This window comes from Piliocolobus tephrosceles, chromosome 13, assembly GCF_002776525.5.
Source record: "Piliocolobus tephrosceles isolate RC106 chromosome 13, ASM277652v3, whole genome shotgun sequence".
In the NCBI taxonomy this organism is placed as follows: Eukaryota; Metazoa; Chordata; class Mammalia; order Primates; family Cercopithecidae; genus Piliocolobus; species Piliocolobus tephrosceles.
The window spans coordinates 68,536,791-68,560,937 of NC_045446.1; the positions used below are offsets into that span (position 1 = coordinate 68,536,791).

A 24,147-nucleotide genomic window follows, 5' to 3' on the forward strand; every position below is an offset into this window, starting at 1 on the left:
TGTCTATGTAGGACCTTATTGTTCATGTCAACAAACACCTACAATAATGGAAAGACTTGGGAGTCACCTGGGGGGAAACCTGAAGTCCCAGGGTCTAGTCCTAGTGCCAGTGCTGCTACTGACTAGACAAGTTCGTGAAGTTGTTACACCTTGCTAATCATCCATTTCTTAACGTATAATGATTCAAAAATTTGCAGATGCCTATTATATGCTGGGCATTATGCTGGATGCTAAAAATACAAAGATGAATAATATCCCTATCTTTAAGGGTTTGATATTTTATTGGGGTTGGACAGAAATTATACACATTAAATTAAAATACAATTTAGTAAGTAATATAATGGCACACAGTATTACAGAAATATAAAAGAAAGACCCATTATTCTCTCTAACGGGTGGTTAGACACACCAGGAAACTAAGAACTAAGAAAGAACATGTTATGGGTTTATTCTATGCATAAAACAAGGTGGATGGGTATGGAGGAGAACAAATGCCAGAATGCAGTTGCTAAATTGGATCTTCAAGAACAGCCTCAAGTCTATTGAAATATTATTTTAATTGTAGCATGTAATGAAAATTCTATTTCATACACAGGTACACTGGTAACAAAGGGAAGACCACAAACTGCACACTTTGCAATCTTTGTGTATTTGGTTTATTTATTTTGTATTTTTTTTAGAGGCAGAGTCTTGCTCTTTCACCCACACTGGAGTGCAATTGCACAATCATAGCTCACTGCAGCCTAGAACTCCTGGGCTCAAGCAATCCTTCCACCTCAGCCTCCCAAGTAGCTGGGACTATAGATACATGCCACTATGCCCTGCTAATATCTGGGTATTTGAATTAAACTACTACTATTACTACTACAAAATAGTCTCAGTCTATCTTATGAGATTTTTAAATCAAAGGCCACAGCTATTCACTTTCATTTTGAAACGGGGTTTTTTTGTTTGTGTATATATATATTTTTTAAGTCTGGGCACAGCTTAATTAAAGTAGTTTTTGATCCATACACAGTTTGAAAAATCTAAGGCTCTTTCTGATATAAAATGTCTTTTCAGTAGCAAAGATATGGTGGAAATATTTGTTTTAAAATGTTTAACATTAAAAAGGTATTTATTGGTATAGCAAATACATGGTAAAATTAGAGACAAATACATAAACAGATCAGCAATCTAGAGGTATAGTTCCCAATATGTCCACTGATATAGAGGTAAATGGATACATCTTGAGATTTACCCATTACAACTGAGTTTCAGATCCCATTCTAGAATCAGGTAGTAATCTGAGCTGAACTAGAGAGAGGCAGAGAAAGGGCCCGACCACCTCAAAACTTGTAAAGCTTACATATCAGTGATATAGCCTTCCATTTCCCTCTTTGACTCACTGATTAATGAGTTACAGAGTGCTCTTCAGATTTTCCTTGGGGTCTATGTTGTTCTAGCTCCTCACAGAGGGAACTATATTCCATTTCATTCAGAAGCTTCATACACAGACTCTCCATTGGCTTCTGGTGCCTGCCAGATGTGCTCAGACCATGCTACTCCTTATATCAACCTTCTGCCAAATCACTTGCAGTACTCTGGATACAGCAGCTCTGTGCATTCCAGATTTAACTGTTTCCCATAGTCTAACAGAGGGAAGTTTATTTAAACTTGCATGTGCAAAAGATCAGAACGTAAGTATAATTAGAGGGGAAATATGGGGGAAATGTTAATCATATGTGTATGAACAGGACCAGATAGGCAGGCAGACTGTTTCTTCCTTAGAACTTCCTGGACTACAAATAGTTTATTTCTGCCTTAGATTATAGTCAGCTCTCTTTGAGAGCTAAGTACTTACATACTAGATGTGAACTCAAGCAGCAAAATGAAGATTCCTGAAGCAAAGTCTGCCTGTTTTGGCATTAATAAGAAGAGTCCATTAATGATGAATAACAATACTTCTAATAAAGAGCTAACACTGAGACAGTACTTGCTGTATACCAGATACTGTTCTAAGCACTTTATATATTAACTCACTCAATCTTCACAACAAGCCTTATGAGATAGGTTGCATCATTAGCCTCACTTTAAGGATGAAAAACCTGAGACACAGAATACTCACCTAGTTAGTAAGTAATGGGATTCAAATACAGACCAGCCAGCTCTTGCTACAGCTTTTTCATCTTTTAAGTAAAAGGTTGTGGTTCAGTATATGTGAAACTTGAAAATGTTTTCACACATTCTGTTCTGATTAAAAGATGGGGAATACATCTTTTATTTACTGTAGGATAAGGCAAGAATAACCATGTAAGTCTGGACAACCTAGGTTTCAAGTTCTAATCTAGGCTCATGATGAGGGAGAGTTGGAGGAGGGCACCGAGACTGACTAGGGAAGTGTCTTAATCAGCCTGGGCTGCTATAACAAATTACTATAGACTAGGTGACTTAAACAACAGACTGATAATCGGGATATTTATCCCTGCCCAAATCTCATACTGAATTGTAATCTGCAGTATGGGAGGTAGGGCTTGGTGAGGTGTTTGGATCATGGGAGTGGATCCCTCATGGCTTGGTGCTGTGAGTCTTGTGAGAGCTGGTCATTCAAAAGTGTGTGGCACCTCCTGCCACCCTGACTCTCTTATGCTTGCTCCTGCTTTCACTATGTGATGTGCCTGTTCCCCCTTTATCTCCTGCCATGACTGAAAGCTCCCTGAGGCTTCACCAGAAGCTGAGCAGATGCCAGCACCATGCTTCTGGTAAAGCCTGCAGAACTGTAAACCAATTAAATCTATTTTCATTTTAAATTATCCAGTCTCAGGTATTTATTTCTAGCACTGCAAGAACAGCCTAATACACAGATATTTCTCACAGTTCTGGAGGCTGGGAAGTCCAGGATGAAGCAACTAGCAGGTCCAGTGTCTGGTGATGGCCCTTTTCCAGGTTTACAAATGGCTGCCTTCTTGCTGTGTCCTCACATGGCAGAAAGGCGAGTGGATGCAAGTTCTCTTGTGTATGTTCACTTCTTATAAAGACACTAATCCCATCATGAGGGCTCTACTCTCATGACTTAATTTTCCCAAATGCCCCATCTCCAAATTCTATCACACTGGGAATTAGAATTTCAATATATGGTTTTTGGGGGACACAAACATTGAGTAGGTAGCAGGGGGTACAGGGGACCGGCATGTTGACCACGTAAGTTTAACTCACTTTATTTTGAAGAACGTGGTAGCAGCAGAAAAGCCTAATATGCTTTGGAGACAAGTGAACTCAGCTTTAGCTCCTGACTCATAAAACATTTAGGTTTTATGGTCCTGGGCTAGTTTCTTAGCTTAAGCTTGTTTCTGGGTGACGTGGGAATATTACCTATTACACGGCACTGTAGTAAAGATTAAATAAGGCCGGGCGCGGTGGCTCAAGCCTGTAATCCTGGCACTTTGGGAGGCCGAGACGGGCAGATCACGAGGTCGGGAGATCAAGACCATCCTGGCTAACATGGTGAAACCCTGTCTCTACTAAAAAATACAAAAAACTAGCCGGGCGAGGTGGCGGGCGCCTGTAGTCCCAGCTACTCAGGAGGCTGAGGCAGGAGAATGGCATAAACCCGGGAGGCGGAGCTTGCAGTGAGCTGAGATCAGGCCACTGCACTCCAGCCTGGGCGACAGAGCGAGACTCCGTCGCAAAAAAAAAAAAAAGAACAAAAAAGATTAAATGAGATGCAATGGGCTCATACCTGTAAAGTTTACTTACTACATAGTTAAGTACACAATACAATTTACACTTCACTCTCTCTCCTACTTTCCTATTTTCCCTCCACCCCGTCAGAGATAAGGAGGATGAATCTGCTTCAGACAAAAAGTACTGAATAACTGGATACTTGTTTTATTATCCAGCATTGTTTCCCTTTCTCATGGTGGAAATTGCTTTTCATGAGATGCAAACATGATTCCGAGTGAAGTTGTCACTCATCCCTCTCCACATCTACCATGTGAGTGTCAGGTAAGGCACAGGTAGCTCTAGTCTGACTACCATAGTTTCCAATCCCTGGCCATAGTGGCTTAGTCCAGGGGTAGAATTATGACCCCAACTGTCAGTATCCTTCCCCAGGATTTTAAATTTGGAGTTCTAAAAGTGAGGACCTTGCCTTTTGAGTTACAGAGATGAGAGGACTGAGGGTTGCCAGTGATCTCCTTTCTTATCACCTACAGACAGCTGGCCTATAGGAGAAAAGAAAGTCAAACACAAACAAGCAGTATGAGTTACAATGAGCGCCCTTGGGCCACTGAAACATGATTGTGTGCCCAAGGTCACCTGGTATCTAGAAAACATTCACTTTTCTGAGTTTCCTTATTATCATACCATTACATTTCTATTTCTTGCTTAAATTTACTTGAGTTGGTTTTTGTCATTAGCAATTCCAAAAGTCCTTACAACATGAATTTATATTTTATGTCAGACTTTTCTGCAAGGTGCTTTTCAGTCAAGATCCCATTCAATTCTCATAGCAACCCTGATGTGAAGGCATTGGTTCTCTCTTTCTCCCCTCACCCTGACTGCATTATCTGTGATGGTGTGAACTTCTTTGTAAGCCTAGGGTCAGAGTACAGGATTCATAGTCACTTTTTTCTTTTTGTTCTTTTGTTTCTGTGAAACAGGGGTCTTACTATGATGCTCAGGCTTATCTTGAACTCCTGGCCTCGAGCAATCCTGCCTCCATCTCCCAAGTAGTTGGGATTACAACCATGAGCCACTGTGCCCCATACACACTTCTTATATTTAACCAAACCATATGGCAGAATAGAGGCCTTATATCCACTTACCATACCAACTAGAATACACTCAGACTATACCTGCTTAGATTACATGCCTAATCCAAAATAATCATGGTGGCTGAGGGAATGTAATGTGCTAACTAGCCAAACCTGAAGCATAGGATAGACGGAGCCAGCTTCCCCAGAATCACACAGATGTCTGAACAGAAATTAAGGTGTTGCAAGGAAGGAGAAAGGAGATGAATTTAATAGAAGCAATCAATAAGTGTTCATTATATACAAGGAAAATTGGAATGATCAAATTATTAAGATCATCCAGTGCTCTGAACCATCTGACCAATAACTCCTCCTGTTCACATTACTTCCTGTTGTGATCTCACACTTCTTCAGACTAATTTAAGACTGTGGTTCTCCAGAAGCTTCAGCTATTCTCCACAGAGAAGCTAGCTGGCGTGTCAAGACTTCTAATCACTCATCCTGAGTACCAAATTGAAATGCTGACTTGGCAAGATTATTAAAAGATCTCAAGGCACTTTCCAGAACACAAAAGACTTGATTAAAAGTGAGTATCTCGAGTCAATTAAAATGTCCTTGGCTGTCTTTCTTGCCTTGGTTTCCTCCTTAGTAAATGTAAATTCAAAATAACAGGGAAATAAAAAAGGTAAAGCTTCTCTTTAGGAAAGGGTTTTCTCACACAGTTGACCGACCAGATAGATTTCCTACTGGCTGGACTGACCATAGTGAGCAAATGGGTCCTGATACCTTCACCATCCTATGATTTTCAACAAGCTACTCTATTTCATTAATTCAAATTCAGTTCATTTTAACATCAAAATCAGAATGTTTCCTACTATTGATAGTGTCTTACAGTTAAGCTGCAGTCAGGACACAGTTGTCATTGCCTGCACAAGGGTGTACTTGGCTGTCATGGCTGGCATTGTGACTGGACAAATACAACCCTGAACAAATAAATCAAGAGCCATTTTAGGGAGAAACATGAATTTCAGTAGTTGTGAGACTTTTTGCTAAGATCTTCTCGTAAGACCAAGAAAGTGCCAAAGTTGAAACTTGCAAAATACGTGTCAGTGATTTGAAATAAAAATTTGAAGACAATGTTGAATCATTTTTTAGAAATGTTGTACCATCAATACTCTTGATGGCATGCAGGGCAGTTATTATGTAGGCAAATATGGACAATGAATTAAAAAGTGATTCAAAGCTAGGATTGATTATGAAGTAGTTTTAAAAATTGTTTACCGATGTTTCATTTATACTTTTCTTTTTTGTGTATGCAAGAGTGATGGACGATAAATATATGTCCGCACATATGTCCGCATAAGTCTGTAAGCACTCTTTCAATAAGGCATCTATCCCCCTGCTTAGTGGAATACAAAATAATTGTGAATGACATTGAATGAGAACTTTTTTTTTTTTTTGAGACAAAGTCTCGCTCTGTTGCCTGGCTGGAGTGCAGTGGCGTGATCTCTGCTCACTGCAACCTCTGCCTCCTGGGTTCAAGTGATTCTCCTGCCTCAGCCTCCCAAGTAGCTGGGACTACAGGTGTGTGGACCATGCCCAGCTAATTTTTGTATTTTCAGTAGAGTCGGGGTTTCACCACATTGGCCAGGATGGTCTCGATCTCTTGACCTCGTGATCTGCCTGCCTTGGCCTCCCAAAGTGCTGGGATTACAGGAATGAGAACATTTCTAAGGCCTCATTTGAAAATTGGGATGATAAAGACTCCCTAATAGCTGCAGAATAAAATGCAGATAAAAGCCTTCAAGGTCCTCTATAACATGGCCTAAACCTACATTTTCCACTCTTATCTCCTATCACACTTCCAAGTCCACTGCATACTGTGAAGTTAAACAATTCAAACTGAAAGCTGTTGGAACTTTAAATTATTCGGAGCCTTGGGAGGAATGTGGCTATGCACCCTGAGTCACATGTCATGCAGCTGCAACTTCTGCCCCCATTCCCCACTCCCAACCTCCCCACCCCGTAATTAAGACCAAATGGCACCAGAGGTAAGACCATCTCAGAACGCTGTCCTTCCTCATGGAGTAATCTTCCTTGGAATGTAGAATCTGTAACCAGTCAAATCACTGTAATGTAGGCACTGGTCTTGTATGGGAAATGTTGTAATTCTGTTAAAATTTCTGTGTCTCTGCCTATATAAGTGAAACCTTATCTTCTCTAGTTTGAAACTCTGACCCCATTCATTTGGAGTCAGTGTCTCCCAGGTGGCCATACTCAAGCTCTGCACTCAAATAGACTCTACTTAATCATATTTTCTGAATCTGACTATTTAAGGTTGACGATACCAAATTATACACATCATTCCTTGAAGATTACCTGCTCCTTTTCACTTCTGTGCCTTTAAGTTGTTTCTTCCACTGAAAATGTCCCATCTCCCATCCATCTCAGCAGCTCCATTTACTAGAAGGTGGTCTTGAATAGCTTCTTTAATCTCTCAATTCCTCAGTTTTCTTATCTTTAAAATGGAAATCTAACTTTAGGTTTGATTTGAGGATTTAATGAGCTAATACATAAAAAGCCCTTAACACAGAATCCAACTAACCTGTGCTCAAGCAGTATTATCTGTGTCTTGAGAAATGAGTCTCAAAAAAGTAGTGAACTGGCCAAGGGCACACAGCTTATTTAACAGCAAAGGCAGAAGAAGAACTTAGACTTCCTCACTCCCAGTACAGAGCTGTCTTTAGATTTAAGAAATGGCTCTTCCTCCTCCCACCTCCTACAGCCAAATACTGATGGATTGATGAGAAAGGTTCTTCTTTTATTTCCCTAGAAGCCTGTTTCTCCCTCTTCCTCCTTTCCCTGTATCAGATGTCTTAAACATGTTACTAAAAACTAAAAGGTAAAGAGATAAAAAAGGTTCCAAGTCTGAGCACATTCGACCCTATGTTAAGCAAGTTAAATGAGTTTGTATCATTTCAGAGCCTCCAATGTATTATGTACCTATAGAGTCATCATGAAAAAGAAATATAGTATGGATTGTTTCTCAAATTATTTAATCAGAGAACCAGAGGTGGCTCTATCACATGTGTGAGGTAGGCCATTAAAACCTACACACTTAACTTTGCAGTTTCCTGCTGCTTAAAGAATAATAGCTCTAACTCCTTAACATATGAGAATCTTCATAACCTGGCCATGCTAATCCCACCACTTCTCACATATCAGCTCCATCTCATCATTCCAGTGTGTCAGGAACAAGTTTCACAAGCTGTTCCCTTTGGCTAAAAGACCTTTGTTCTCTTCTTCTAGTTCAAGTTTTACTGATCCCTCCAGACCTGGTTGATGGAACCAAGCTCTGACGCCTTCTCTGAACATTCGCAATCAATTAGCTGTACCTTCCTCTGTGCTCTCATGGCACTTTGTTATGTTGGAATTGCAGCATCTCAGTGGCTCTCAGTTACCATTGATTGATTTCCTTCTACACCTGGCTCCTGAAGGCCAAGGACTATCTCATTTACATCCCCAGTGAGAGGCATCCTGTAGGCACTCAGTAAAAGCCTACATTTCCTTGGCTCCCTTCTGCTGGGGCAATATTCTAAAACAAAGCTTTCCTGGATTCTCAAAGACCTGAGGTATGCTTTTTTTCCTAGTGTAAATAACAATAGGGATACTTACACTAATGCCTATTAGACCCTCCAAGAATAGCAGTGTATCGTTATTGAATAGTACGGTACATAAAATTAAGTCACCATGCACGGAAAGAAAAGGATTCCTTCTTTTTCAGTCAGTTGTAATCACGAGACCCTTTAGACTTAGCCACAATAAACCCTATTTTTCTAAATGTTCAAAAGACTGTCAAATATTGTTCCTTAAATTTTAATAAAGTCCCTGTAGATTTGAGAGCAGAAAACATTTATTTTATTTGTTACTAAAACAAGGAACTCCATTAAAAATCAACAGTATGAGATGAAAACTAGAGGTTATGAGCCGTGATTCTTTTACTCATGGTAAAGGTTTCTGGCCTCTCAGATGCCCTAGACTAACATTTCTCAGAAAACACATTGAGTGTATCCCTTGTCTGACTTTAGAAATAGTCTTCCAGCCAGGTGCAGTGGCTCGCGCATGTAATCCTGGCACTTTGGGAGGCTGAGGTGGGTGGATCACCTGAGGTCAGGAGTTTGAGACGAGCCTGACATGGCAAAACCTTGTCTCCACCAAAAATACAAAATTAGCTGGGCGTGGTGGCACATGCCTGTAATCCCAGCTACTCTGGAGGCTGAGGCAGGAGAATTGCTTGAACCTAGGAGGCGGAGGTTGCAGTGAGCTGAGATTGTGCCATTGCACTCCAACCTGGGCAACAAGAGCAAAACTCCACCTCAAAAAAGAAAAAACAAAAATGAAATAATCTTCCAGAAAAGGCTGTAAGTCATGACTGGCAAGTAGGGAATACTACCATTTCCATGAAAAGCAGGCATAAGATAAAAAATTCATTAATTCAAACACTGAAACACAAGGAATGGCATAGCTACAACAATGCCTTTTTCCTTTTATCTTTTTTTTAAGAAGCGGCGTCTCAGCTGGGTGTGGTGGCTCATGTGTGTAATCCTAATACTTTGGGAGACGAGGTGGGCAAATCACTTGAGCCCAGGAGTTTAAGACCAGCCTGGGCAACGTGGCAAAACCCTGTCTCTCCAAAAAAAAAAAAAAAAAAAAATTAGCCAGGTGTGGTGGTGTGCACTTGTAATGCTGGCTACTCAGGAGGCTGAGGTGGGAGGCTGGCTTCAGCCCAGGAGGCAGAGGTTGCAGTGAGCTGAGATCGTGCCACTGCACTCCAGCCTGGGCAACAGTGCCAGACCCTGTCTCAATTAATTAAATGAATGAATGGCCACAGACCTCGTCCCAGGAGTAATGAGTCAGGGTAAGGTCTCTGGGACGTGGAGGGATTGAATGGGGGAAATGATCTTCCAAGGTCCTTTCCCAGGCTCCCAAAATCTTGGAGCTTTACTCGCTAGTATCACGGGCTTTCCTGACATCACTTTTCAGTGATGCAGGAGCGGAGAGCTTCGTTGCCCCGAGCAGCAGGGAGGTGTGGAGACAGAGGCATAGCCTCTAGGGAAGCCAGAGCTGACTGAAGTGTTCTTGGGAAGATCTATTCATTGATTTTGTACCAAACCTGATGCACCTCAAAGGTGACACCAGGTGGGTGTCCACGTCACACACAGGAGTAAAACTCTTCCTAGAGTAAATGATAATGAGAGAGCTGAAGGTAGATGCATGCTTGAACTCCCATATGGGGGTTATGTGGGAGACTAATAGGTCTGTGAAAGAGAACTCCAGTCAGAGTAAGAAATATAGCACACAAATAGAGATTCTTGGTCCTGAGAGTGCTCGCAGGCACTTCTGGAGCTTCTGTTATCAGGAAGCAACTGAACCGCTTGAGGCTAGAAATTATGCCATCAGTGGCTGAGGCCAGAGATCCACCCAAAAAAGCAGATCTTGGAAATGCTGGTACTAGAGCAGTTCCTGACCATTATGCCCAAGGGACCCAGAAATGGGTGCAGAAGCATCATCCACAGCATGTCAAAAAGGTTCTGGTCCTGGTGGAACGCTTGCAGAACCTGGTGGAACAAAGAATGTCATAGCCCATGAGCTGGGAGAGGAGGCAGTGCTCTTGGGAGGAACAACAGTGGCCTCAGGCTTCAAGCGGGAGCCAGAAGAGCCCAAACTAATGGGTCTGTTCCAGAAATAATATTGGAATACATACCAGGTACTATAAGAACAGCTGGGCTGGGGCCGGGCGCAGTGGCTCAAGCCTGCAATCCCAGCGCTTTGGGAGGCCGAGACGGGCGGATCACAAGATCAGGAGATGAAGACCATCCTGGTTAACACGGTGAAACCCCGTCTCTACTAAAAAAAAAAATACAAAAATCTAGCTGGGCGAGGTGGCGGGCGCCTGTAGTCCCAGCTACTTCGGAGGCTGAGGCAGGAGAATGGCGTAAACCCGGGAGGCGGAGCTTGCAGTAAGCTGAGATCCGGCCATTGCACTCCAGCCTGGAAGACAGAGCTAGACTCAGTCTCAAAAAAAAAAAAAAAAAAAAAAAAAAAAAAAGAACAGCTGGGCTGGAATACTCAGAAAAGAAACCCAGCCTGTAAATGAAAGAGCTGTGCATGTTCAACAGATTTTAGCCCTTTCTGAGCAGAAAAGCAACAAAGACTGGAAGATGGCATCTGAGCTCATCCCGCGTGAGTCCCAGAGTTTGCTGACATTTGAAGATACGGCTGTGTACTTTTCCGAGGAAGAATGGCAATTATTAGATCCTCTTGAGAAGACTCTCTACAATGATGTAATGCAGGGTATCTATGAGACTGTCATCTCTTTAGGGCTAAAGCTAAAAAATTACACTGGAAATGATTATCCTACATCTGTTTCTGCATCTGAAATAAAAACAGCAGGATGCAAAGTATCAAAAAAGACCAGAATGAAAATTGCCCAGAAAACTTACGGGCAGGGAAAATCATGGTAATTTGCAAGGTACAGAAATGGCATCAAGCTTTTCCAAGGAAGAAAAGAAACTTACAACTTATAAACAAGAGCTTCTAAAATTTATGGATCTTCACAGAAAAGGCCACACAGGAGAGAAACCTTTTAAATGTCAGGACTGTGGGAAAATCTTCAGAGTTAGCTCTGATCTTATTAAGCACCAGAGCATTCACACTTAAGAGAAACTCCATAAATGTCAACAATGTGACAGGAGGTTTAGATGGAGTTCAGGTCTTAATAAGCATTTCATGACACATCAAGGAATAAACCCATATAAATGCTCATGGTGTGGGAAAAGCTTTAGTTATGACACAAATCTACATACACAAAGAATTCACACATGAGAGAAGTGTCATGAATGTGGGAAAAGATTCATTCACAAATCCCACCTTATTAAACACCAGAGAACTCACACAGGTGAGCAGCCTCATACTTGTAGCATATGCAGGAGAAACTTTGGCAGGCAGTTGAGCCTTCTTAGACGCCAGAAACTCCACAGAAGATGGGAAGCATGTCCAATGTCTCCAAACTGAGCAAAGTTACCATGTAGAGTTTAACCTTAGATATGATGAAAGAATACAAAATTATGAGGCACCCAATGATAGGAATCTGTCATCAATAGAACATTTGGGAGGCGTACATGTTATGCTTAACAAAAAGTTATCTAACCTGTCTTATTCAGCATTGAATCTTCAGTGCCTAGCACAAGACTGATACATAATTAGTATTTTATTAATACAAAAATGGAAGTGTAGCTATGAGACATCTTTACCTATCTATCTATATGTATGTATCTGGTTATTTGAAGCTTCCCCATCCCCAGGCAGTGCTTGACAGATATATGATGGTCAAGACTCTTAGACTCATTCTTTACTTTTTATCAGGAGAGATGGAAAATGAGAGTACCTGGGCCCTCTCAAGGGAGTTCAGAGAGAATTACTAAGTCAGGGACAGTTTCGATAGCTATCATTCTATCTATGTGAACAACCAAGTCCAGGACTCAGGGAACTTTATAACAGAAAGAGGATTCAGTGTTTGCCCTGGGAGAAGTGCCCCATTCTAGTTGCTTCTTTCGTGAGTACTCACTACCACAATGTCTTCTGTCAAGGAATTACAAGTAGCAAGGGAAGGTCTGGCTAAAAGGACAGACCTAGGGACCTTGTGAGCACTTGATATCTCTTCTCTTGCTGACTCTGTCAACACAGATACACAAAATGAAATGATGAAGGAGGCAGTCTTGGCCCTCATCCAGGTATCTATTTCTTTGTAGAAAGTACACATAAGTAGTGAAGGTCTTTTTCTGACTTTCATTATGTGCACTGGATGGAGGTTTTCAAACTGGTACCACACTGCTGCAGGGCCTAAAGGAAAGCCTGTCTTTATGGCTGATCAGCTACAACCCTACATGCGTGAATACTCTGCAAGAAGGCCTGGAGGTTTTGCAAAACTGATTTATTGAGAATGGCAAGGAGAGCCCTTGCGACCTCGTAATGTTGGTGCACAGCTAATACCAGAAGGGAACATCCTGAAGTGTCAGAGCAAAGTAAGGCATGTGGCTTAGAGTAATGACCCCAGTCAGGGCCAGGTCAGATGGAAATTGTTTACTCATGTTATTGGTTTTTCTCTCTTCCCTACTGGCCAAAGTGACTGTCTCTTATGAAAAGACAACGTGAGGTCAAGGGAAGTTGACGTAGATTTACATTTATGTCAGATCCTGGTTTATAAATGTTGGCCAAGCCTTCTATGTATTTATTATTTCATAAAATTGTACTTTCAAATGAAAATGACATGTTTCATGTTAGATTTAGACATTAAACAAAACTTTGTTACCAAAATAATAAATGAATGAATGAATGAGGTGGGGTCTCACTTTGTCGCCCAGACTGGAGTACAGTGGCTAGATCATAGCTCACTGTAGCCTAGAGCTGCTGGGCTCAAGCAGTCCTCCTACTTTAAATTCTGTGTGAGCCACTGCAATGGACTATCTTCTTTTTCTTTTTTTTCTTTTTAAAACTCTCCTTTTCCTCACACTGTATGACCTCTGAGGCTTCAACTACTCCTTATCTGGCATGCTTCCCACATGATCCCGTGGGCTATCATCTTCTCTCGATGTACTAGCATTGGTTTAGGTTTTCAGATACACTTCCTGAAATATGCATTTCTAAAGTCTGGGGTACAATGTTCTTGCTCTTTACTGCTAACAAACTAAATTGACCATCACGTTATCAAGTTCTCATCAAGTCGTATTAACAAAATCTTTACCACTGGGTCAGAATTAAGTTCACAGTAACAGTGGTCTCTCAGTGGGTTGAGAAAGTAGTTAACACAATTGAAAAGGATGTGTAGAATTGCTTAATCATTACATAACCAAATAGTTGAAATCTGCCATCACTCACATATCCTGCTACTGCCAGACTGTATAGAGTTAGCAAGAAAAATCCACAAATAAATGACAGAAGGGAATCACAATGGAATAAGGAGCTTTACTCACAATCTGCCAACTACCCCATGTAGAAAGTGAGGCTCAGAGAGATTAGATGACTTATCCAAAGCTATATTCCTATTAAATAGTAGAGCCACGATTCAAATTCAGTTTATTTTATATAGAGACACCAACCAGGCACTAGAGGAAGATTGCTTGGGGTCAAAATGTGGTTCTTTTACTTTCTAATGGAAACATCTTTTGCAATTTTCCTGTAAAACAATAAGAAACTGTTTCTTAGTTTCTTATCCACAAAATGGAGAAAATAAAAGTGAAGGTTAACTAATACATAAGAAATGCACAGGACACTACTTTATATAGTAAGTGCTCAATATGTACATAATATGCATAATAAATTATGACTCCGCATTTTTTTTTTTTTTTTTTTTTTTTGCGACAGAGTCCAGGCTGGAGTGCAGTGGCACGATCTTGACTCCCTCCAATCTCTGTTTCCTGGGTTCAAGCAATTATTGTGCCTAAGCCTTTCAAGTAGCTGGGACTACAGGCATGCACCACCACACCCGGCTAATTGTTCTATTTTTTAGTAGAAATGGGGTTTTTTGCCTTGTTGGCCAGACTGGTCCTGAAGTCCTGACTTCAAGAGATCCAGTTGCCTCAGCCTCCCAAAGTGCTAAGATCACAAGCGTGAGCCACTGTGCCTGGCCTCCACATTGTTTTTTTTTTTTTTTTTTTTTTTGAGACAGGGTCTTGCTCTGTTGTCTAGGGTGGAGTGCAGTGGCCTGATCACAGGTCACTGCAGCCTCAACTTCCTGGGCTTGGGCAATCCTCCTACCTCAGCCTCCTGAGTAGCTGGGATTACAGGGATGTGCCACCACATCCAGCTATTTTTAAGAATTTTTTGTAGAGACAGCGTCTTGCTATGTTGTTTAGGCTGATCTCAAACTCGTGGGCTCAAGTGATCCTCCTGCCTCAGCCTCCCGAAAAGCTGGGATTACAGGTGTGAGCCACTGTGCCTGGCATCATATTGTTTATAGATGGGGTACACAATATATTCCCAGAACATAATTTCTCTTATCTTTATCCAAATGTTCTCTACCAACTTCTGCCCTCAGAGCTATGGATATCCTTAGAGAACATAACTTCAAAATAAGCAAATGCAATGATTCTATTCCCACCATCAGTCGTGCTTGCTTTTGTTTTGTTAAAGGGAGAGAGACAGAGACTGAGAGCAAGAGCGAGAAAGAAAGTTAACTCTTATCTTTTTTTTTTTTGAGACGGAGTCTTGCCCTGTTGCCTTAAATCGTACTTCTTTGGGTAGAAACAGAAGAATAAGAAATTCCACCTAACAGAGAAATGAACTAGGGATGTGTTGGTCAGAAAAGATGTTTCTCCTAGAAATCTACCTAAAAAGTCTGTCAACAGAATTCAAACTGATATTTAATGAGTACATATTAAGCATTTACTCAACAGGTGGTAAAATTAGCACTAAGACCTAGTCTTTGCTCCCAAGGTCCTCCTAAGCTAGCAGAAGAGAGGTATTCATGCTTCTAGTTTCTTGGCAGAATGTGTTAAGTGCCAAGATAGAGTCTCAATCAACATGTTCTGAGATCAGAACAGGAAAAATGACATTTTACTTTGGGGGAAACATCTGAGATTGACATGAAGAACAACTCCATGTTCTTCTCTACCTTTTCTCTTAGAGAATGACAGAGAGAAGCATGTGGTTTTCTTTCTTTTTTTTTTTTTGAGACAGGGTTTTGCTCTCGTCGCCCAGGCTGGAGTACAATGGTGCAATCTCGGCTCACTGCAACCCCCGCCTCTGGGGTTCAAGTGATTCTTTTGCCTCAGCCTCCCAAGTAGCTGGGATTACAACCATGTGCCACCATGCCCGGCTAATTTTTTGTATTTTTAATAGAGACAGGGTTTCTCTATGTTGGTCAGACTGTTCTCAAACTCCTGACCTCAGGTGATCTACCCGCCTCGGCTTCCCAAAGTGTGGATTCCAGGCGTGAGCCACCGGGCCTGGCCGTGGTTTTCTTTTCAGCTGAGAATGTTCTGAAAAGAGTGGTGATGGCATGAATACACTGAAAACACTGCATATGTACACTTCTAAATGGTGACTTTAATGGTATGTGAATTATATCTCAACAAAGCTGTTATTTTAAAAACAGAATTGAGACACCATAAAGTTGAAGCCCCTTTTACCATCCCTGCCAGTCAAATCCCCACAGGTTACCAATATCATCAGTTCAGTATCACACTTTGTTATACCTTTATCCCTCACAATGCCTAGCTGAAGTTCTTGCACACGGCAGGAATTTTAGGCATTTGTTGCATAATAATTTTGTACATGGATAAGATAATACTTTGTTCTTTTCTGCATAATATAGATCTTTTTGTATCTACCACCACATAAATTCAGTAGTTCAGGACCAGGCAGCTTTAGGGTACAGTTTATGTTAACACCACACATGTCACGCGCAGTAACAAAAGAGAATAGTAGTCACTGGCTCAAAGCTCACCAATCACAAATTCAGTTAATAGAAAACCTTGATATGGAAGTTCATGAAAATGAGATACTTTGCATCTGTTCCCTTGGTTTACAAAGGGTTTGAAATAAACAAAACTAGGCTTGGTGAGGCTATTGCTTTACAGCCCACAACAGCAAGCTGTAAACAAGTGATTTCTCACTAGTCAAGCCCAACTTATACAGAGGCCTTAAACAATCTCATAAAAAGACTTTTTCCTTTGGGAAGCCAAGGCAGGAGGATCACTTGAGGCCAGGAGTTTGAGATCAGCCTGAGAAACATAGTGAGATCCCATATCTACAAAAAAGAAAATAAAAACTAGCTGGGTGTGGTGGCAAGTGCCTGTAATCCCAGCTACTCAGGAGGCTGATGCACAAGAATCACTTGAACCAGGGAGGCGGAGGTTACAGCGAGTCAAGATCGCACCACTGAGCCTGGGCGACAGAGCAAGACTCCGTCTCAAAAAAAAAAAAAAAAAAAAAAATATATATATATATATATAGCTATATATATATATATTGCTAAGAGACTGGTGGACCAATAGAGGCCTATGGTTGGAACGAAGAGTTCTCAGTGTATAGAGACTTTGAGACAGATGTCCAATACCACAATCTCCTCCAATAATGGGTTCGTGCACATCACTCCAAAAGACAGAATGAGTCTCAATAGGTGACTCAGGAATACATCAGAAATTAGACACTGAAGTAGAAAATTCCACACAGATACCAATGTAGATATCCTCTTCTCTCTCACACAAATACATAGTAAGCATTACATAGTCAGTTATATGTATGAAACATCAGTGGTTTGCCAGACACTGTTCTAGATTGATGAGGATCTGGAGATCAATAATGCAGATGAAATCCCTGCCTTGACCAAGTAAGATTTTCAGCAGAAATAGGGAAGTGGGCAGTACTCAGAAAGAGGAAGTATTTACTCAAAGAGCCCTGATTAGGAAGTTGACCTTTGAAAAGATTCAAAGGAGATTTGATCCTGAAAAATAAATATTATTGTGGCAGTTTTAAAAAACGGCCAGCCTGGGCAAAATGGTGCAACACCATCTCTGTGAAAAATTAGCTGGATGTGGTGCCATGCACCTGTGGTCCCAGCTGTCCAGGAGGCTGAGGTGGGAGGATCGCTTGAGCCCAGGAGGTTGAAGTTGCAATGAGCTGAGATCAAACCACTGCACAACAGCCTTGGTGACAGTGAGACCCTGTATCTAAATTTAAAAATAAATAAAAATTTAAATGACCACAAATTCTTTGACACTGTATCTACCAAGAGGTTGGGAGTCTATGTTCCCTTTCCATGAATCTGAGTGGACTTGTGACTCCTTCAACCAATAAAGTATGGCCAAAGTAATACTATGTGACTTCTAAGGCTAGGTCACTAAAAAAGGCCATGACATTTTCATCTTGGCCACTAAGACATTCACTCTTGGAGCCCTTGAGCACCATGTAAGCAGTCTGATTGCTTAGAGACTGCCATGAGAGGAAACCTGGGCTACATGTAAAGGCCACTCGTAGGTGCTCTCATCAACAACTGCAGCTGAGCAGAGCCTTTGAGTCATCCCAGCCCTGGTGACAGGTATGTAAGTGATGCTTTCAGAGGATTCCAGTTCCTAGCAGTCAAGTCATTCTGGGCCATTCAATCCTTCCTAGTTGGAGCCCCAGATATTGGCGAGCAGAAACAAGTTCCTGCCATGCCCTCTCTGAATTCCTGACCCACAGAATCTGTGAGTAAAATAAAATGGTTAACTTATGCCATTAAGTTTTGGGCATGCTTTATCATGACTGAAGATGTATCGTGAAGCAAAAGAAACTGGAACAAAGATGGGAACTGACAGAGAAGCAGACAGCTATAGAAAATATGAAAACTGGTTGGGTGCGGTAGCTTATGCCTGTAATTCCAGCACTTTGGGAGCACCGAGGTAGGCAGATCACGAAGTCAGGAGTGTGAGACCAGCCTGGCTAACACAGTGAAACCCAATCTCTACTAAAAATACAAAAAATTAGCTGGACGTAGAGGCATGCACCTGTAATTCCAGCTACTCAGGAGACTGAGGTAGGAGAATTGCTTGAACCCGGGAGGCAGAGGTTGCAGTGAGCCGAGACTGTGCCACTGCACCATAGCCTGGGCGACAGCGCGAGGCTCCATCTCAAAAAAAAAAAACAAAAAAAACCCTGTATTTTCTTTGTCTAAGCCTAGTTCGAAAGAAACCATTATCCCAATCACAGTGGACTAAATAAATTGTAACTCTTTTGATTGTTATCTATTTTATCTACAGATGCTATAATAGAAAATGTTTCAGTTGTTAGGAACAATCAGTGCAGTCGAAAAGGAATATGGGTAAGGCACTACTCTGCTTGGCTTTTCAGGATGGGGCTAACGTTCCTATGATGCCATTCTGAGTTGTCCATGAACCCATTTTGGCCTCTTTCTCTTGATGCATGGTACATAACAGGTATTCAGTAACTTCGTGGAATGACCGATAGAGTCTAAGGAGGCAGGAGAGAAAGAAGATATTCTAAACAAAGCACAGACCACGGTGGGCAAAAGTAATGAAGATGGCAGTACTGGGAGAACAGAGAGACTCACTTGAACCCTGTTCTTCATCCCTCTCCATCCATACACCTTAACATTCATGAGCTCATATCTTTAAGTCTTTAAACTGTTCTTATTATGTGAAATGTTACTTTTCCATCTGTAGATGAACTCCTGTTCATTCTTCACACCCCAGCTCAATTATAATTTTCTCTGCACCCTCTGACACTGCCCCACTCCAAGAGGAATTAATCACCCTATTCTGCTTTCTTGCCACACTTTCCACCATCTTATCTCTTTCTTCAGTACCTATGTGCCAAACACCAGGTTGGAAAAGAAAGATGACTGTCCTTGAGAAGTCCCATAATTAAGAGAAGAGACTAAAAACACAGTCACACTGCAACGTCATAGGAGCTGCACAGAGGCAGGATGTTGAGGGAAGATAAATCTCCTTCAGGAGGATATCAGGAAGTATCACAAAGCATGTGACATTTGAGGCAGGCCTTGAAACTGAATAAACATCAAAAGGCTGCCTGGGGGAAATCTATGGAATCACAACTGCAAAGGTCTCAAAAGGGAGTTGCTGAGTTAACAGGAACATCAGGTCAGGTCAATCTTTTCCCTCCCTACTGGTGGAGATTCCCCGCTCTAGTTATTCCAAGTTCCCTTATTACAATGCCTGAAGTCACACAGTTTTCCCCATTACACAAATAAAGTGTATCAAAAAGCATCTCGCATTTGAACAAGCAAGTCATTTAAAATATGAGCCAATAATACATGAAAATATATTCAAACTCAGTAGCAATCAAAGAAATCCAAATCAAAACAAGGAGCTATTTTTTCACCTCTCAAATTACCAAGTATTAAAAAAATTAAAATGTCTAACATCAAGGAATAATCAGAGAAGCCAAAACTATCCTTTCTGAGAGCCAATTTAGTATGATGCATCAAAAGCCTTACAAATAACTATACCCCTTGAATCAGACCCTCTTTTGTATAAATTCATCCTAAGGATAAAAGTCTTTGCTCTAAAGATCATCACAGCCTATCTATCATAAAATAGCAGAAAATAGTAAAGGACTAAAATATCCAAGAACAGAAGAATCAAATAAATTTGGCAGTGCAATAATTTTAACAGTTACCATTTATTTATAGAGTGTTTAAAACGTGCCTGGCATTATCATATTTAATATCACAGAAATCCATAAGGTAGTTATGTAAGAGAATGTTGAATGGGACTTTTTCAGTTGCCCCACAATTGGTAAATAGAACTCACAACTAAAGACAGAGAGGAGATGAGTTCCTCACAAGGTAAAGACAGCAGATGAGTTCCCCACAAGGTAAAGACAGCAGTCAATAACTGGTGCCAGACTAATTAAAGGATTTATTAACAAGCCATACTATGGGCCGGGTGTGGTGGCTCACGCCTGTAATCCCAACACTTTGGGAGGCCAAGGTGGGCAGATCATGAGGTCAACAGATCAAGACCACCTGGCCAACATGGTGAAACCCCATCTCTACTAAAAGTATAAAAATTAGCTGGGCATGGTGGCACGCACCTCTAGTCCCAGCTACTGGGAGGCTGAGGAAGGAGAATCACTTGTACCCGGGAGGCAGACATTGCAGTGAGCTGAGATCGCACCATGCACTCCAGCCTGGGCGACAGAGCAAGACTCTGTCTCAAAAAAAACACCAAAAAACAAAGAAGCTATACTGTGAGATCTTCTAACCCAACCTTGTGCTCCTGCACTGTCCCTCTCCCTCCACAGTCCACAAAAGAAGAGCAGAGATAAGGGGAACTCTTGGAATCCTTGACCTAGTATAATGTGCTATATTTTGGGGTGGTCCTCTCCCTACCCCATGGTGGGCTCCAAGATTATCAGTTACAGAGACTAAGGGTACCAAAAAAGAAAAAAGAAAAGGTTTGGGGCAACAACTTTAAAAAAGTGTAATGTCTTGTGAATATCTGATCAGGCAGTCAACTTTCAGATTTGGCCTGCATCAATCTGGACAGAGGAAGAAGAAACTGAGCAAGAAGGAGCAGCACTGCTGTTACCCCACTATTTAGCACAGATATGTCTTCCCTGGGTCATGCAGTCCATAGAAATTGCTGGTCTTAAGCTCACTTGCCAGTTCCCCACCCAAAAGGGCTGCCCAATAAGCAAGTGGACCCCGGCCAGGTGGTGCCAGGTGAGAGTGAGGATGTCCTGAAAGAGATGAAAAGAACTAAATGCCAGTTTCTTCTCCAGGTCTGGAGATCACACAGTGAGGAAGCCCACCCTCCAAAGAACTCACAACAATGGGGAGTGGACCCACAGACAGGGCTAGATAGGCAACCCGTAAATGCCATCTAGGAGGACCCAAGAGCAGCCAGTTAAAAGACACGTATCCTTGTCCCTCGCCTTCCTGCTCATTTTATACACTGGGCAACTGGGCACTGGAACAAATGGAGACCAGAAGGGCCAGGGAAGAAATATCAGAGACAGACAGTATCTCCTCCCACCCCTACACTCTCCAAGGTGAAGAATGGGGAAGAGGAGTAGAAAAAATAAACCAGGCCTCGCGCAGTGGCTCACGCCTGTAATCCTAGCACTTTGGGGGGCCGAGGTGGGCGGATCACATGAGGTCAGAAGTTTGAGACCATCCTGGCCAACATGGTGAAACCCCGTCTCTACTGAAAGTACAAAAATTAGCTGTGTGTGGTGGCACATGCCTGTAATCACAGCTACACAGGAGGCTGAGGCAGGGGAATCACTTCAACCCAGGAGGCGGAGGTTGCAGTGAGCTGAGATCATGCCACTGCACTCCAGCCTAGGCAACAGCAAGACTCCATCTCAAAAATAAATGAACCAAGTCTACCTTTTCCCACTTCATATCCCAATAGCCACAATCCTGGTTAGAGTAATAGGAGTAAGTAAACCTTTCAATTAGATATACTGAACTTTTCAAATGGTCAACTTTCAGTAACCCAGTGTGACCAGGAGGTTGTGACCTCTGCCTAAGGTATCATCTGTCCTTGAGAGGAGAAGGGAGATTTAGACAGAGCAGTTGGGAGTTCTGACTGGAGAAAAACAAAATCGTTCATGTTCACTCCCCTCTAAGCTAAAACTATTCAATTAACAGGCTAAGGTTGTCATTATCTCTATTTTACAGAGTAGGAGATTAAAGCTCAGAAAGATTAAGAAACTTGCCCACACCCACAAAGCATATGGGAGGTTTAGTTTGGATCCCAATCCAGGACTAACCCCAGAGCTCATGCTTTCTTGATTACATGAGGATTTTTCAAAATAGCATCCAACATATCCTCAGGGATCTGCAAAGCCAGTACACACTTCTTTTTTCAATCTTGAGTTTTCATTTCAAGCATGATCTTAAAAAATATAAGCATAGTCTTGACTATTTGAATGATCATCTTGCAGGTGAATGCTATTCCTTGATTGCCAGCATTTGCATTTAAAATCTTACAGATATCAATTAATAAGTTAATTTTTATATACTAATGACTAATCAGAAAGGACAGAGGTGACAGCTTATAAATAATGTGGTCATAAGATGGCCGAATAGGAACAGCTTCAGTCTCCATCTCCCAGCGCGAGCGACACAGAAGACCGGTGATTTCTGCATTTTCAACTGAGGTACTGGGGTCATCTCACTCGGGAGTGCCAGACAATGGGTGCTGGTCAGCTGCTGCAGCCCGACCAGCAAGAGCTGAAGCATGGCGAGGCATCGCCTCACCTGGGAAGCGCGAGGGGGAAGGGAGTCCCTTTTCCTAGCCAGGGGAACTGAGACACACAACACCTGGAAAATCGGGTAACTCCCACCCCAATACTGCGCTGTAACACCGGCACACCAGAGATTATATCCCACACCTGGCCGGGAGGGTCCCACGCCCACGGAGCCTCCCTCCTTGCTAACACAGCAGTCTGCGGCAATCTAACCGCAAGGCAGAAGCGAGGCTGGGGGAGGGGCGCCCGCCATCGCTGAGGCTTAAGTAGGTAAATAAAGCCGCTGGGAAGCTCGAACTGGGTGGAGCTCACAGCAGCTCAAGGAAACCTGCCTGTCTCTGTAGACTCCGCCTCTGGGGACAGGGCTCAGCTAAAGCAGCAGAGGCCTGTCCAGACGCGAACGACTCTGTCTGACAGCTTTGAAGAGAGCAGTGGATCTCCCAACACGGAGGTTGAGATCTGAGAAGGGGCAGTCTGCCTGCTCAAGTGGGTCACTGACCCCTGAGTAGCCTAACTGGGAGACATCCCCCACTAGGGGCAGTCTGACACCCCACACCTCACAGGGTGGAGTACACCCCTGAGAGGAAGCTTCCAAAGCAAGAATCAGACAGGTGCACTCGCTGTTCAGCAATATTCTATCTTCTGCAACCTCTGCTGCTGATACCCAGGCAAACAGGGTCTGGAGTGGACCTCAAGCAATCTCCAACAGACCTATAGCTGAGGGTCCTGACTGTCAGAAGGAAAACTATCAAACAGGAAGGACACCTATATCAAAACCCCATCAGTACGTCACCATCATCAAAGACCAGAGACAGATAAAACCACAAAGATGGGGAAAAAGCAGGGCAGAAAAGCTGGAAATTCAAAAAATAAGAGCACATCTCCTCCTGCAAAGGAGCACAGCCCATCGCCAGCAATGGATCAAAGCTGGTCAGAGAATGATTTTGATGAGATGAGAGAAGAAGGCTTCAGTCCATCAAACCTCTCAGAGCTAAAGGAGGAATTACGTACCCAGCGCAAAGAAACTAAAAATCTTGAAAAAAGAGTGGAAGAATTGACAGCTAGACTAATTATGCAGAGAAGGTCATAAACGAAATGACAGAGATGAAAACCATGACACGAGAAATACGTGACAAATGCACAAGCTTCAGTAACCGACTCGATCAACTGGAAGAAAGAGTATCAGCGATGGAGGATCAAATGAATGAAATGAAGCGAGAAGAGAAACCAAAAGAAAAAAGAAAAAAAAGAAATGAACAAAGCCTGCAAGAAGTATGGGATTATGTAAAAAGACCAAATCTACGTCTGATTGGGGTGCCTGAAAGTGAGGGGGAAAATGGAACCAAATTGGAAAACACTCTACAGGATATCATCCAGGAGAACTTCCCCAACCTAGCAGGGCAGGCCAACATTCAAATTCAGGAAATACAGAGAACGCCACAAAGATACTCCTCCAGAAGAGCAACTCCAAGACACATAATTGCCAGATTCACCAAAGTTGAAATGAAGGAAAAAACGGGTTACCCACAAAGGGAAGCCCATCAGACTGACAGCAGATCTCTCGGCAGAAACTCTACAAGCCAGAAGAGAGTGGGGGCCAATATTCAACGTTCTTAAAGAAAAGAATTTTAAA

At 42.2% G+C, this 24,147-nt stretch overlaps 1 protein-coding gene and 1 pseudogene across 1 annotated transcript in view; one reads left to right on the forward strand and one right to left on the reverse strand.

The window, feature by feature from the left end:
- GAB2 (GRB2 associated binding protein 2) overlaps positions 1-24,147 on the reverse strand; it is a 213,509-nt gene that overhangs the window by 162,562 nt on the left and 26,800 nt on the right. The gene's annotated exons all lie outside the window — the stretch shown is intronic.
- LOC116418424 lies at positions 9,979-11,807 on the forward strand (annotated as a pseudogene).